The sequence below is a fragment of the Gracilinanus agilis genome, chromosome 6, assembly GCF_016433145.1.
Source record: "Gracilinanus agilis isolate LMUSP501 chromosome 6, AgileGrace, whole genome shotgun sequence".
Taxonomy (NCBI): Eukaryota; Metazoa; Chordata; class Mammalia; order Didelphimorphia; family Didelphidae; genus Gracilinanus; species Gracilinanus agilis.
Genome location: NC_058135.1, coordinates 19,074,151 through 19,087,266, shown reverse-complemented (window position 1 = coordinate 19,087,266; position 13,116 = coordinate 19,074,151). Strand labels below are relative to the sequence as shown.

The following is a 13,116-nucleotide window of genomic DNA, read 5'->3' as shown; positions in this document are numbered from 1 at the left end:
CCCATAGAGAGGTCTCTGCATACTATCTTTGGCACACATGCCATAGGCATGGGTCTAGGTTATTGCCTCCTATGGGATTACAAGGCAGTCTCCTATTGATGTTAGGTCATTTTGGGTCTAAAATTCTATATAGATTTCAGCCCTGAGGGGTTCTAAGCCCCCAGTCAGAAAACAAAAACTGTTTTCAATGTTCCATGTATCAGAGGCAATGGGAACCACAGCAAGACTCTTCCTTGTTGGCACTCGTTCTCTGGTTTTCTTCCCTTCTGAGTAGTAATAACATTTTATTAACTGCTCTTTATCTGAACTCTCTATTACTACACACAAGGGCAGAGCCTGAGATTGAAAGAAACATGAGCCAAGCTGCCGGTGGCTAGCTCATGTAGACTGATGAAATCAGCCTCCAAGGTTTCTGAGAGAAGTGGGAGTATCAGGGAGGAGATATTCATCAGGTAAATTACATGAAATTCTTTACATTTTCTTCCATTTTTTCATTCTTTTGATTTTGTTTTAATAATTCTTGTTGCCTCATTGGCTCTATTTGGTTCATCTGAATTTTCAGGGAGATTTTTTTGCTTGGGTATGATTTTGTTCCTCTTAATGCCAAATTGTTATTTCCCTTTCCAATTCTTTCTTCTATGGATCTTATCTTTTAAAAAAATTCTTAATTCTTATTCTGTATTTTTTTTAAAGCACAGAGATTTTTATTTTATTTTTTAGCTCCAAATCTCTGTCTTCCCCATGCCATTCAATGAGAAAGCAAGAAAAACAAATTCTATTACAAAGATTTATGTCAAAATAAATTTCTGCATTAGCCATGTTCCTTCTGCCCCCTCCCCCCAAAGGGAAGAAAAACAAAGTTAAAAAAACATGCTTTAGTCTACACTTTGAGCCCATCATTCTCTGTCACTCCCAACATTCTATGGTCTGGTAGCTAGCATTTTTTATGCATGAGTATTTTGCAATCATGGCTGATCATGTTGTTGATTAGTTACTTAGTTTTTCAAAGTTGATTTTTTTACAATATTTCTGTTACTGAGTAGATTATTCTCCTGATTCTGCACACTTCCCTTTAATCATATTCCCAGGTTTTTCTGAAACCAGTCATCTTCATTTTTTCATATAGCACAATTGTATTCTATCACATTCACATCCCATAATTTGTTCAGTTATTCCCCAATTGATGGGAATCCCCTCAGTTTCAAATTCTTTGCCACCACAAGAAAGAACTCATTTCTTTTCTCATTTTCACCTCTGTTGCCCTTATTTTTTAACCTTTTTTTAATTCTTTAAAAAACTTCTAAGAATTCCAGTTGGACTTGTGTCCAAACTAATTTTTTTTTCCTCTGAGGATTTGCTTATAGATGTTTTCAAGTCATCATTTTTGTGTGTTTTTGTCTTGAATTTCCCTATCACCACAGCAGCTTTTTATGGATGGATTCTTTTTTGGTTTGGTCTTTCTTCCATACTACTTCTTAACATTAGTGTTGGGATCTGCTCACTTCTGGGGAAATGTTTGGCCTAAGCTTCTGTTTTCATCGCTCTGTCAGAGGGTCTGCAAGTTTTCAATACTTCCCAGGTGGTGGAGTATGTGAAGAGATTTGTTCCCTGTCCCATAGTATATGCTCTGCAAATTGCTGACCTTGGTTTAGATCTGTTATGATTGAGTTTCAGCAGACTACAGATGAACTCAGTTACTGGTATTTCCCTGGGAAGTTCTGCAGGTTCAGAGTATCTAAACTGTTTGACTCTCCTTTGGTCTTGGTTTTCTGCCCTGGTTTATTCCATTGCAAACTTATGCAAAGGGCTAAAGGTTAGAACTACATCTGCCTCTGCCCTAAATTTCTGAAACTTGTTCTTTGCTCTTTACACAGCAAGAGCCTCTCTTGTTCACTCATGATCATTGTTCCTCTCCACCTTGGAACTGGGCAATGGGTGACAGAAGTGCTAGCTGGCATCTGTTCTAATACTAGCTCAGAGATTTCTTTCTGACTAAGTTTTAGTTTTCAGTTTCAGCTTTCCTTTAATCCTTGGGTGGTAGAATGCTTCTTGATGTTGACTGCCTCCAGTGTTGCTGTTCTGGGCTTCTGGCCAGTCACTATCTCAATGCTTGAAGATCTATCTAAACTGCTATGGACTGGAAAAATGATGATCTCCACCCCACCTCCTTTTTTTTTCTTTCTCAATCAGAATGAAGTCTAATGTTTTCTAGATTGGCGTAGAGGCAACAATGCTGATTCCACCATCTTGATTGGGCCCCTTCAGCTCTCATTTATCTTCCAATTTTTTAAACTCTTTTTTCATCTCTTCTAGGAATTCTACTTGTGGCCAACTTTGTGTTTTAGTTCAAGGCGTTGATTGTAAATGTTTTGGAGTACTTCTTTTCTTCTGTGCTTGTATCTATGAATTTCCCTGCCCATCATAACAGCTCATTATTGAGTAATTCTTCTTTTTAATTTTTTTGTGTCTAGTTTTCCCAGCCTACTTTTTGATTTTGGACTTCATGTTATAGCTGGGGTTTCTCATATTTTTGTGAATGAAAGTCTCAGTTGGTCCTGCTGCATCTTTCTTGGGGGTACTGAATGTTGTCCTATAGAAGGATCTTAAAGATAGACTGGGGACTTGAAGCTTTTAGTACTCCCCAAAGAGTTTGATCCAGGGCAATTACCTGATCATCAGGTAATTGATAAGGGGCCTGGAATGCAGGAGAGGTAAGATCTAGATACAAACATCTACAAATCTTCTGTATATAGATGATCACTGAGCATATGGAAACACAAGAAATCACCAAAGGAGAGAGTCTATAGGAAGAAGAGGGACTAGAATAGAAACGTGGGTGACACATATCTTTAAGGAATGTATAGATAATGGTCAGCCATGAGACAGATAGGGGACCAGTGTCAAGGAAGACAAAGGTATGAGAGTCTACTGGAAGAAGGGATGGTCTATCATGACTCAAACTGCAGACAGTGTCCAGGGGTATACAAGTTATCTCAGAATTTATAGGAAATTAACACAACACTTAGGATGAGGTCAGGGAAGAGAACATCAAATTAACATTTTAAAAATTGTTGGCAATTTTGAAGAGGACAGCTTCAATTGATTGGCAAAGCTTATTATGGGGAAATTAGGATTTTAAAGTAAGGAGCATAAAGCAGCAGCCAGAGCTTACAGGCAAGACCTGAGAATTCCAATTATGGAACAGTGGTGAGAGAAGGGACTTTTTTTCAGTGATTCTGTTGGTAATGGCAGTTGGATTGGTTGGCTTAGCTGTTTAAGTGAAGAGCCTGGGAAAAGTGGATTGTCTCCAGCAAGAAAACATCTCGCCAGTGAAGGAAAGTCAGGTTGAGCATAGAATTAAGTTCTGCATGGTGGACATGCAGACAAATTCATCTCCCTGACTTTATTACCCTGGGGATTAATTGCTGAGATACCTATGTTCCTATGGAAGCTGAGATGATCTGTGGAGCTGAAGTGGACACATCAGTGAGAAACCTTTCCCTCCTGACCAGCCAAGCTGGTCCTGCCTGACTGCTTTAGTTATAGTGTAGGGAGCCCACCTTCCAGTCCTTGAGTTCATCCATAGCTGATAAGATTGTGTGACCTTTTTCCTCATCACCTACCCCTTAAGCATAACATTAAACTGTTTTCCATATACTTCCTGTGTCTCCTCTATACCAACAAGAGTCCACAATTAAGTTACCATCCCATCCCTGGTTTCCCTGGCTAGTATGGTGGACCTTGAAACTGCCAACTGTCAGTTATCCAGCTTGTGTATTTCCTCTGACACTACCCATTCCCCATATCCCCTGTGTGGTTTATTCAGTGTATCTAGAAAGTCCTTTTCCTTGTGGGGTCCGTGTGTCCCTTGTTGTGTTTGGCACCTTGTTTGGCACCTGTTTGACCCACTTGCTTCTTTCTCAAGCTAGAGGTCAAGATATTAAGAATACCATTCTTTCTGGGATTTTGGCAGTAAAAGTGAAGACAGATATACACTGGCAGCTTCAGGGGATAAGAAACTGTTTAAAAGCATTGATTATATTTCCATATATGGGGGAGGAGGAGGAGCTATCAGCAAGGATTGAACATGAAAGCAAAAAGGGCTCTGTGGGTTAAAATTATATATTATTCTCCAGCATAAATTAGCTAGTATTAGTAATCTTAGATTAGCAACTTCCCATAGAAAATTAGTGAAAGTTAGGTGCCCATCCTAAGAGAGATACCAACCAATCTCTTCTTATGAAGAATAGAGAAACCCCCCCTTCCCAAGCATATATATATACACACACATACATATGTATATATACCTTTAATTGTCGTAATTAGTACTCTTTTCTAATGTAGCCAAACCTGACCTCCCCCCACTCCTTTTTCTTATTATTGATTTCTAATAAGCTCTGACAGTCAGCATTCAAAAGGTTATAGAGGTTAGAAGCTAGATGGTGATGGAAAAATGACAGCTCCAAAAGTTCCTATGGGAAAAGTCCTGAACTTAAAGTTACAATTTTAATTCCCTATCTCAAATATTTCAGTCCGAAAGACCTTTGCCAGGTCTCTAAACTCTGACTCAACTTAGAAATTGCAAACCTGAGAAATCCTCCCACGAGTTTAAGAACACTGGGAAACTTAAGGAGGGTAGGACAAGATAAAGAAAAATATAACATACACAGACACTGTATCCTACACAGGCGGTGGGTGACTAGAGAAGCGTGTTAATTTCCTATAAATCCTGAGATCACTCATATACCCCTGGACATTGTTTTGACTCGACCATTCTGAGCAGTGGCCCCATCTTCTTCCTCTCTCTAATAAAGGCCGCATTTTTCTGTTAAGAAGTAAACTCCGAAACACTGGTGCTGTTATCGTGCTCATTTTACAATTGCTGAATTGGCGCAGTCAAAAGTTAAGCGACTTGCCCAGTCATTTGGTGTCTGCGGCTGGACCTGAACTCGGGTTTTCCAGACTGAGTTCCCAAGCAGCTAGGATAAGATCGTTTGGGAGGGAAGGCACCAGCAGTTAGTGTGGGAGATGAGGTAAAACTTCCTGCATTAAACGATTCCCAAGCCGCAGCCGAGAGGGCGCTGTAAGGGGTGGGGGTGGGGGAAGGGCGAGCATTCCAGACATGCGCATGTCACCAGTGCCAGAAGAAGTTGAGAGATTGGGAGTGGCAGAAGGAACAGGGGGAATCACTGAGTGGAAGATGGTTAACGTGCGTCGACTCAGGAAGGATGAACTCGGCCAGGTCGCAGGAGAAATAGAGACGAGCCTGGACTACGCTGGCACCCTAAGGAGATAAAGCGCACAGAAAGCGGGCCACCTCCGCGCTTCCGCTTCCCGGCCCGCCCACGGTGGTGACGCCATCAGGATGAAGCCCCGCCCCTCGGCCTTGGCCTCTTTGACGTGGCTGGAAAGCTCGGTCCGAGAACCAACCAACGGTTCCTTCCTCCTCCACCGCCAGCCCAAGGAGAGACTTTTTTTTTGAATCCCGCCAATCACCCGCCCGCTGTGAGCCCCGGGAGCCAATCGGAATGGCGGCTTTGGCTGGCTCGGAGCCCCGCCTCCCTCCGGCTTTAAATGGTGGCTCGCGGGCGCTTCCCTTTCTTTTCTTCATTCCTTTCTTTGCTCTATCGTCTCACTCTTCGCGAATGTGGTCCCAGCGCCCCGAGATGAGGCTTGCCACCACGGAATCTTATGCGAGTTGCCCGAGGTGGAGGGTGAGAGCGGACGGAGGGTCAGGGAGGGCCGGGGAGGGAGACCTCGGGCAGCAGTCGTTTGGCCTTGCCCCTCCGGGGTGAGGCTGCAGACACGTGGGGCGGGCGGTGGCGGGGCGCCCTGGTCCGGTTTACCCTACCCTCGGCCTTGCGATCCCCGGGGCGAGGCCTTGGCACCCTCTCCTTCCGCGGGAGCTTCCGCTTCCTTCCTCGTTTGGTAAAACTTGGGAGACCCCAGCGGGTACCCCTGGTTTGGCAGGAGGCTGCAAAGAGGTACCGAGGCTCTGCGGAAATCCTGCCTGTTTCGATGCATTCTGGGGATCACTTGGGTTTTAATAACCGTAGATTTCCCAGTATCCCAATCCTTTCGCGACTACCGCATCATATTAAAATTTTAGAAGGAAGTGAAGGAACTCATGGAAAACCGAATTCAGTAGCATAAAATTTTTACCCTTGAGTAACCGCCCTCGCCCCAATTCCTTTCCGAAGGGAAAGTTTTTAATGGGTTTTCTACTAGGAGACAAAATGGGATGTCCACTACTGCTTCGTAAGAATCGCTTTAGATAATCGGTTACAATATAGTCGGTATCTAAGATATATGCCAGGTCACATAACTTCCCTGGACTTCCGTTTCCTTATGTTTCAACTGAGGGATTTCGGCTAGGTGACCTTGTTTTTTCAAGTTCTAGAACAATGATCTTAACAATGAATTTTAAAATTGTTAAGAATCATGCAGTAAATCGCATTGAATGTAAAGTGATAAAAGAGTCGAGACATTTTTTTGATCAATGCTACCACTTGGAATATTTCAATAAGAATGTTATTATTTACCAAGTATTACATTGCTTGACAAGCTATTTATAACCTATAAACTCCAGGTTGCCAGGCCTGAATTGCCTGTTTTCAGGACATCTTTGCAATTTGGCAACAAATGTTGGCTGAACTGAATCATTAATCATTTACAGAGAAATTGTAAATCACACAAGTCCATCTATAATTTGTATTTTCATTCAGCAAACATCAAAGTGATGGTTTTGTGCAAAACACTGCCAGATTCTGGTGGGCTAAAAAGGGCTTTTTGGCCCTCAAGGAGCTTCTGAGGCCAAAAAAACTCAGCTGGTGCCAAGAAATGTTGAACATTTAAGTATAGCTAGCTGAAGAAACTGGCTAAGGTAATCACGCCTTGATTTTAGTGGAGGGGTACACATATATAAAGATGAAACAATTGTATAAGGTTTTAATTTCTTTTATTACTGATACCTTTGGCCTCATCTAATGGCTTCATATCCAGTGATTAAACCTTTTCACTGCTGTTCACATCATGAACCGTTGTGATTATTAAATATTTGTATGAGGATATGCAAATTGGTCCAAAGATAGTTTTTACAAATAACCTATGTGTTTTGGGTGAACAAATAGTTTAAAAGAATCTTTCTCCTCTTAGGAATTATGTTGTTGCAGAGTCTGGAAAAATGTAACCTGAAATTCAGAAGAAAATTGTATATGCAGGTGAAGTGGATTTAAAATGTAAGTTACTCTTAGGCTACTATTTTTGGGTATGTAGAAATAAAACATTTAGTGAGCTTTAAGGTAACAAGTTAATTGATGATCACCCTGATAAAATATAATTAGCTAGAATCACCTCAATTAGTAGATACATATTTACTTTTATTTTGCAATAATTTTCTAATTTCCTATTATATGTGAATCTAAAGGCAAAAATCAGGCTGTCTTTGAAAGACAACTAATTTTTACAGAAACGAGTACCTAAGAAATAAAATACAAAGGTACATTTTTTTTTTTGGAGGGGAGAGGACTGCAGCTGGCCTGGGGAATCCATGTACTAAGTGCTTGAATGAAATTTCGAAAGGAAAAACTTTGAGAACTGAACCCCAATGGTGAAGTGGGAGTATACATCTGGGAAAGGGGACATCTAGGGCAAAAGAGACAAATGTTTGAGGAATATCAAAAAGGGTGCACAGGGGCAGCTGGGTAGCTCAGTGGATTGAGAGCCAGGCCTAGAGACCGGAGGTCCTAGGTTCAAATCTGGCCTCAGACACTTCCCAGCTGTGTGACCCTGGGCAAGTCACTTGACCCCCATTGCCTACCCTTACCACTCTTCCACCTGTAAGTCAATACACAGAAGTTAAGGGTTTAAAAAAAAAAGGGGGTGCACAATATGGGATTGGTAATGTATGATGAGGTTGGGCTGGGTTATGAAGGGCATTAAAAGTGAAAAGGCTTCTAATTTATCTTAGAAACAATAGGGAGGGAGCAGCTGGGTAGCTCAGTGGGTGGAGAGCCAGGCCTAGAGACAGGAGGTCCTAGGTTCAAATCTGGCCTCAGACACTTCCCAGCTGTGTGACCCTAGGCAAGTCACTTGACCCCCATTGCCCACCCTTACCACTCTAGCACCTAGGAGCCAATACACAGAAGTTAAGGGTTTAAAAAAAATGTAAAAAAAACCCCAAAACAATAGGGAAGTCTATCAGGTTTCTTAACTAGGGGAGTTGACTAGGTCTGGCTTGAGAAGGGGCTTTTAAAGTTGTCTGGATAGGAGCTGATGAGTATCTGAAAAAGGGTGGCTGCTGTGAGAGAAGAGAATGAAAACTGATATGTGGAATGAGGGAGAGAAGTCAAGGATAATGTCAAAAGTTGAAATGTGATTGGAGTTTAGGGTGGAGATTTAGGAAAGGAATGAAAGGTAGAAATGATGATACCACACTAGCTGATGACTGTAGGGAGAAGAGGAAAAAGGGGTCCCAGGACAACTTGGGGTATTCTTGGCAGGGGTACTTTTAAAAGTAATATAAGGATGAAGTAGCAGAGGACACCCAGGAGCTATTAGCTCAGAGAGGAGAGGGTATTTAGGAGGAGGTGATAAGCATTGTCAGATGTAGAGATCTCAAGAAGGAGGATTGCCAATTGGCATATTGGAAGAGCTTTTTTCTTCTGATGATTTTGGAAGTTGGATTGTATAGCTTGTAGAAGAAGGGAAAGGAAAAGAAATGAAAGCAATCTGAGTTTACCAGGGTATGTTAACTATAGCTACTAATCAGGTAATCTTGTAAACCTGTTAAAAAATGAAATTAATTAAAATAAAAATATGAAATTAGATAAAAATTTAAAATAACATCTATTACAAATTTTCTTGCTAGAGCAATCCTTAACCTAGGAACCCAGAGTAGGAGGAGATGTTGGGTTAAGGTTAAATGATAGCCCATTGTAAAGAAGGAGGGAGAAAGAAGAAAATTGATCTTTGTATAAATACTATCAAACTTTACCCCCGTCTCTCCCCTGTCCTCCAGAAGGTAATCTTAAGGTCCCTTGGTAACTTTGAGAAATCCAAAGGTGCCTATGGTCCTTTTTCCTAATTATAAAGTATCTGTAATTAGAAGTGCTAATTACTTAGGGATGTGAATGATTCTTTGGAAGCTCCTTCCATGTCTGCCCATTTCCTGCCCTAAATTTAAAGCTCAACATTAACCCACAGGGACGGGCAATACTGAAGAGTGGCTATATCTTTCCAGTCCTTAATTAGAATATTGCTGGAGTACTTATAGTAATCTTGATTTAATTTGAAGATGACATCATGTATATAGGTAACCCTGAAATGTTTGAAGAAAATGTTTTTATGCTAAAGTTTTTATTTCCTCCCAAATCCAAAAGTTTGGGCTTAGATATTCAAATTGAACCATTCAACTCTTGATGTGCCCTATACACATTTAAATGAATTGATTTGATTTCCTCTTCATGGTTCCCACAATCCAATTCAAAAAGGCATTTATTTAACCTTGACCATGTAAGGAACTCTGCTATTCGCCTAGGACAGTACTGGTGAACCTTTTAGAGATGGGCCCAAACTACCTTCAAGCTGGGAGGACCCCTCCCCACTCCTGAAACACCAGAGGGAAGAAGTGCTGGAATGGGGCTGTTGGTCTGAGGGGCTGAGCATGCAAAAAATGTCCTCAGGCTTGGGAAAACTGAGCAGTGTCCTAACCCTAACACAAGTCTCAGATGAGAAAAATGTAAAAGATAAGTAATAAAAGTACTTATCCCCTTAGGGGGCTGTGTCCTCCCAGATTGTGACCATCATTAGCCATTTTAACTTGGTTCATTTCAAGCTCAGATTTTCTAGTTTTAAAGCAAATTCCATAATTAGGCACATCTTGATAGGTATCTTTGGGGGCTCCTGATTTTAAGGTTATTTTTTCCCTCAATTCCTTTTGCTTTGCTTGAAACAGGTTAGTTAAGTCATTTTATCACCTGCATCATCAGTTAAAAAACAGCTGAGGCTAAGGAAGGAGCCAGGCCTTAGCATTACTAGAATTAGAGCAAATAGCAGGAAATATGGAACACCTCTTAGGGTTTCAAGATTGAACCACCCTTTGAATGTGGAAGGAGAAAAACAATGTAAGATCATAAATTTGTAAGTAGAAGCAAATTTGGGAATTATCTACTCCAAGCACAGAATTTTAGAAAATTGTCCAGAGTATAATCTTTATTGTTTTAGCGGTCTCTTGTGGAACCTATAAAATGGTGGACTCCTCACAGAGATGCAAAATGGAGCTGTAGGAAGAAGTCAGGCCACATCACCCAAGTTTTGATGAAAACAAGTTAAATTTCTAAGTCTGTTTCAGATCGATAGGTTTTGGAAACTGTTCTGATTTGAATAATTAGGATAATTGGTTTTGTGAATTGTTTGTTTCTGGGTAAGATTATGACTTCAAGTAACCAACCAATGGTGAAGGAAGGGAGTGACCACCTTTGCCTGAGAGACTGGGGTTAAAAAGGAAGCAGCCTGCTCCCACTCTTTGAACTTGCTTACTGGCTGTGTAACACTGGCTCACAAGTACACATTCTTGTGAGCATGAAATAAAAGACATTGGGTTCAAGATTCTTTTGAGTAGGTGGTTGGGACTCATCATTCCACCTAATGTTTCTCCTGAGCATTCCATTCTTTCATTAGCAACTTTTGGTTGGGTATTTCTCAGAAGCTATGCAGACCTTCCATAAGGCATATCAGATGTATCATGTGCCCTACTTGAATAATGAGTAAATACTTAATACTCATCATCTTTTTCTTTAACCCAGCCTACTTTGAGCTTTGGTGTTTTTCATTCAAGGGGGGCTCAGCAAGCATTCTGTTCCTCGAGGTTCACGGCCTCAGCTTTTTTTGTTCATCATTTTTTGTTCCTATCCATTGATTTCCTTCTAGTCCTGTCCCTTATCAAGTTTGGCTGATTCTTCCTCCACTCTTGTGGCATCTGTCCTCATCTTCACTCAGCCCTAAACTATTGACTTCTTTCAGGCCAATAATTTATCCTCCATAGCTTTTAATTAAAACTCCTAAAATTATCACAGGTTTCACCATTTTCTCTGAATTTTAAGAGATTGAACAGTCAAGCCTTTAAAAACTTTCCAAAGATTTTTATTCTGAATTTAATAAACAACAAATACACATGAACAATGGATAAAACAAATAAAAACAGACAATTTAAATAATAGACCAGAAAAAGAATTACACATGAAAGTAATTTCTTTCTATTATGTATAGCTTAAAAAAGATATCCCTTGAGTGGGTAGGCTTCGGGTAAAAGGATTTGCTGCTTGTTTCTTAAATTTATTTTTTAAACCCATACCTTCTGTCTTAGAATCAATAGTGTGTATTGGTTCCAAGGCAGAAGAGTGGTAAGGGCTAGGCAATGGGGGTCAAGTGACTTGCCCAGGTCACACAGCTAGGTCTGAGGCTATATTTGAATCCAGGGATGTTCCATCTCTGGCCTGGCTCTCATCCCACTAAGCCACCTAGCTGCCCCCCCTTAAGTTCTTAAAAACATATTTGATTTAAAAACTGTCCTTAGCTTCAGGGTTACACAAAAATAGGGTGTGTGGTTTGCCAATCCTGAGACAGAATGTAACTGATTAGTTGAGTTTTGAAGGAAACTAAATTTTAAGATAGAGGTGAAAAGGGAATGATAGAGGTGAAAAGGGAATGCAGTCTTTAGCTAAACAGATATTGATGTACAGATGCAAATTTTACTGAAGTCTAGTCCAGGTGCTGGCATTCCTGAGGGTTCCTTATGACAACTTGCTCGTTTGCCTGGGGTTCTTCCATTAATTAATGTTGGTTACAAGAAGAAAATAAATAGTAAGTAGAGAAGCATTGAGATTAAGTGAGTCTCCCAGTCATCCAACTAGTCTTCTCCCTGAGATAATATTTATATTTACCATTGTTGAACCCTCCACTTGTCCCTTCTCACTTCCCCCTTCCCTCTAAAGGAATAAAGGAACAAAAAAAGCAAGTTAAACCTACATGTCTGAAAGTACGTCTCATTTTGCACCTTGTTTTATTGGTTTTATACATATTGATTTTGGTCTTTTTCTAGGAATAAAACTGGATAATACAACTTCATGAGGAAAATTACTTGTTCAGATTTTGATCAAGAGTTCTGGAATTTGGAAGTCAGTATGACATCTCAGCTTGTACTCACTGCATCTATGACTTTGGGCAAGTCACTCTCTTGGCCTTATCTGCAAAATGAGATTTACTAAGATAACTTAAAGTTTCTTTCAACTGTAAATTTATACTACTAGTATAAATAGATGAGCTTTGTAAACTTCATTTTGATAATCTAAAATGCTGAGGAACACAAGTTATGTATTTATACAACTATAATCTACTTGGTTTTCCTTCACTGCATCCACTTTCTGACTTTTTGCTGCCACAGAAAATGCATTTATAAATTTTGGTTTGTATAATGGTGTTTTAATTGTTACAATGGGGACTTGAACAACTGACACTTCTTGCAAACTCATAAAGTGGCTTTTATTAATGTTACTGATAATAGCTTGACCAATGGTGTATAAGTGTCTATCTTCTTTAATTAATAATTCACTATCCCATCTTTTGTCATTTGCAGGTTATGACCTGAGAGGCCATGCTTGTGGAGTTTTTACCATTAAAGTTCTGTGAAATGTGGTTTTTGGAATGAATTCAGCAGATGCACAGTGGAATGATTTTTGGGGTTGGTTGGGGGTTCTGTTCAAAAGCCTTCTCAATTTGAGCCAATCTTCTATACTCAGTTTCTTGAGCTTCTTTGATAGAAAGTGAATTTTCTTAAATATTTGCTATCTTCAGACTCAAATAAATTTGTAAAAAAAAGAAATTAAACTACTGTGCACTGTATTTTTTTTTAAGCAACTGATTTATGGATCCCGTCTTAGTTTCCAGTTTTACAAGTTTTCAGGAAGGTGAGGTAAAATTAATGAGGATAGTGTTAGGTGTCAGGTCTGCCCTGCTTGAGGCACAGGGCAGTGGTTGGCTTTTAAGCAGGTTAAATAAGATGGGGTGGAAATGGCTACTTCCAACTCTTAAAATAATTCTGTTGGAGCAAATTGTGCT

The 13,116-nt window shown here is 40.2% G+C and overlaps 1 long non-coding RNA gene across 1 annotated transcript; it reads left to right on the top strand.

The window, feature by feature from the left end:
• Window positions 1–371: 371 nt before the first annotated feature.
• Window positions 372–12,217, top strand: LOC123253109. The gene is made up of 3 exons (XR_006506537.1): window positions 372–452; window positions 7,156–7,238; window positions 12,101–12,217. It is a non-coding gene; the product is annotated as an uncharacterized LOC123253109 (long non-coding RNA).
• Window positions 12,218–13,116: the final 899 nt, after the last annotated feature.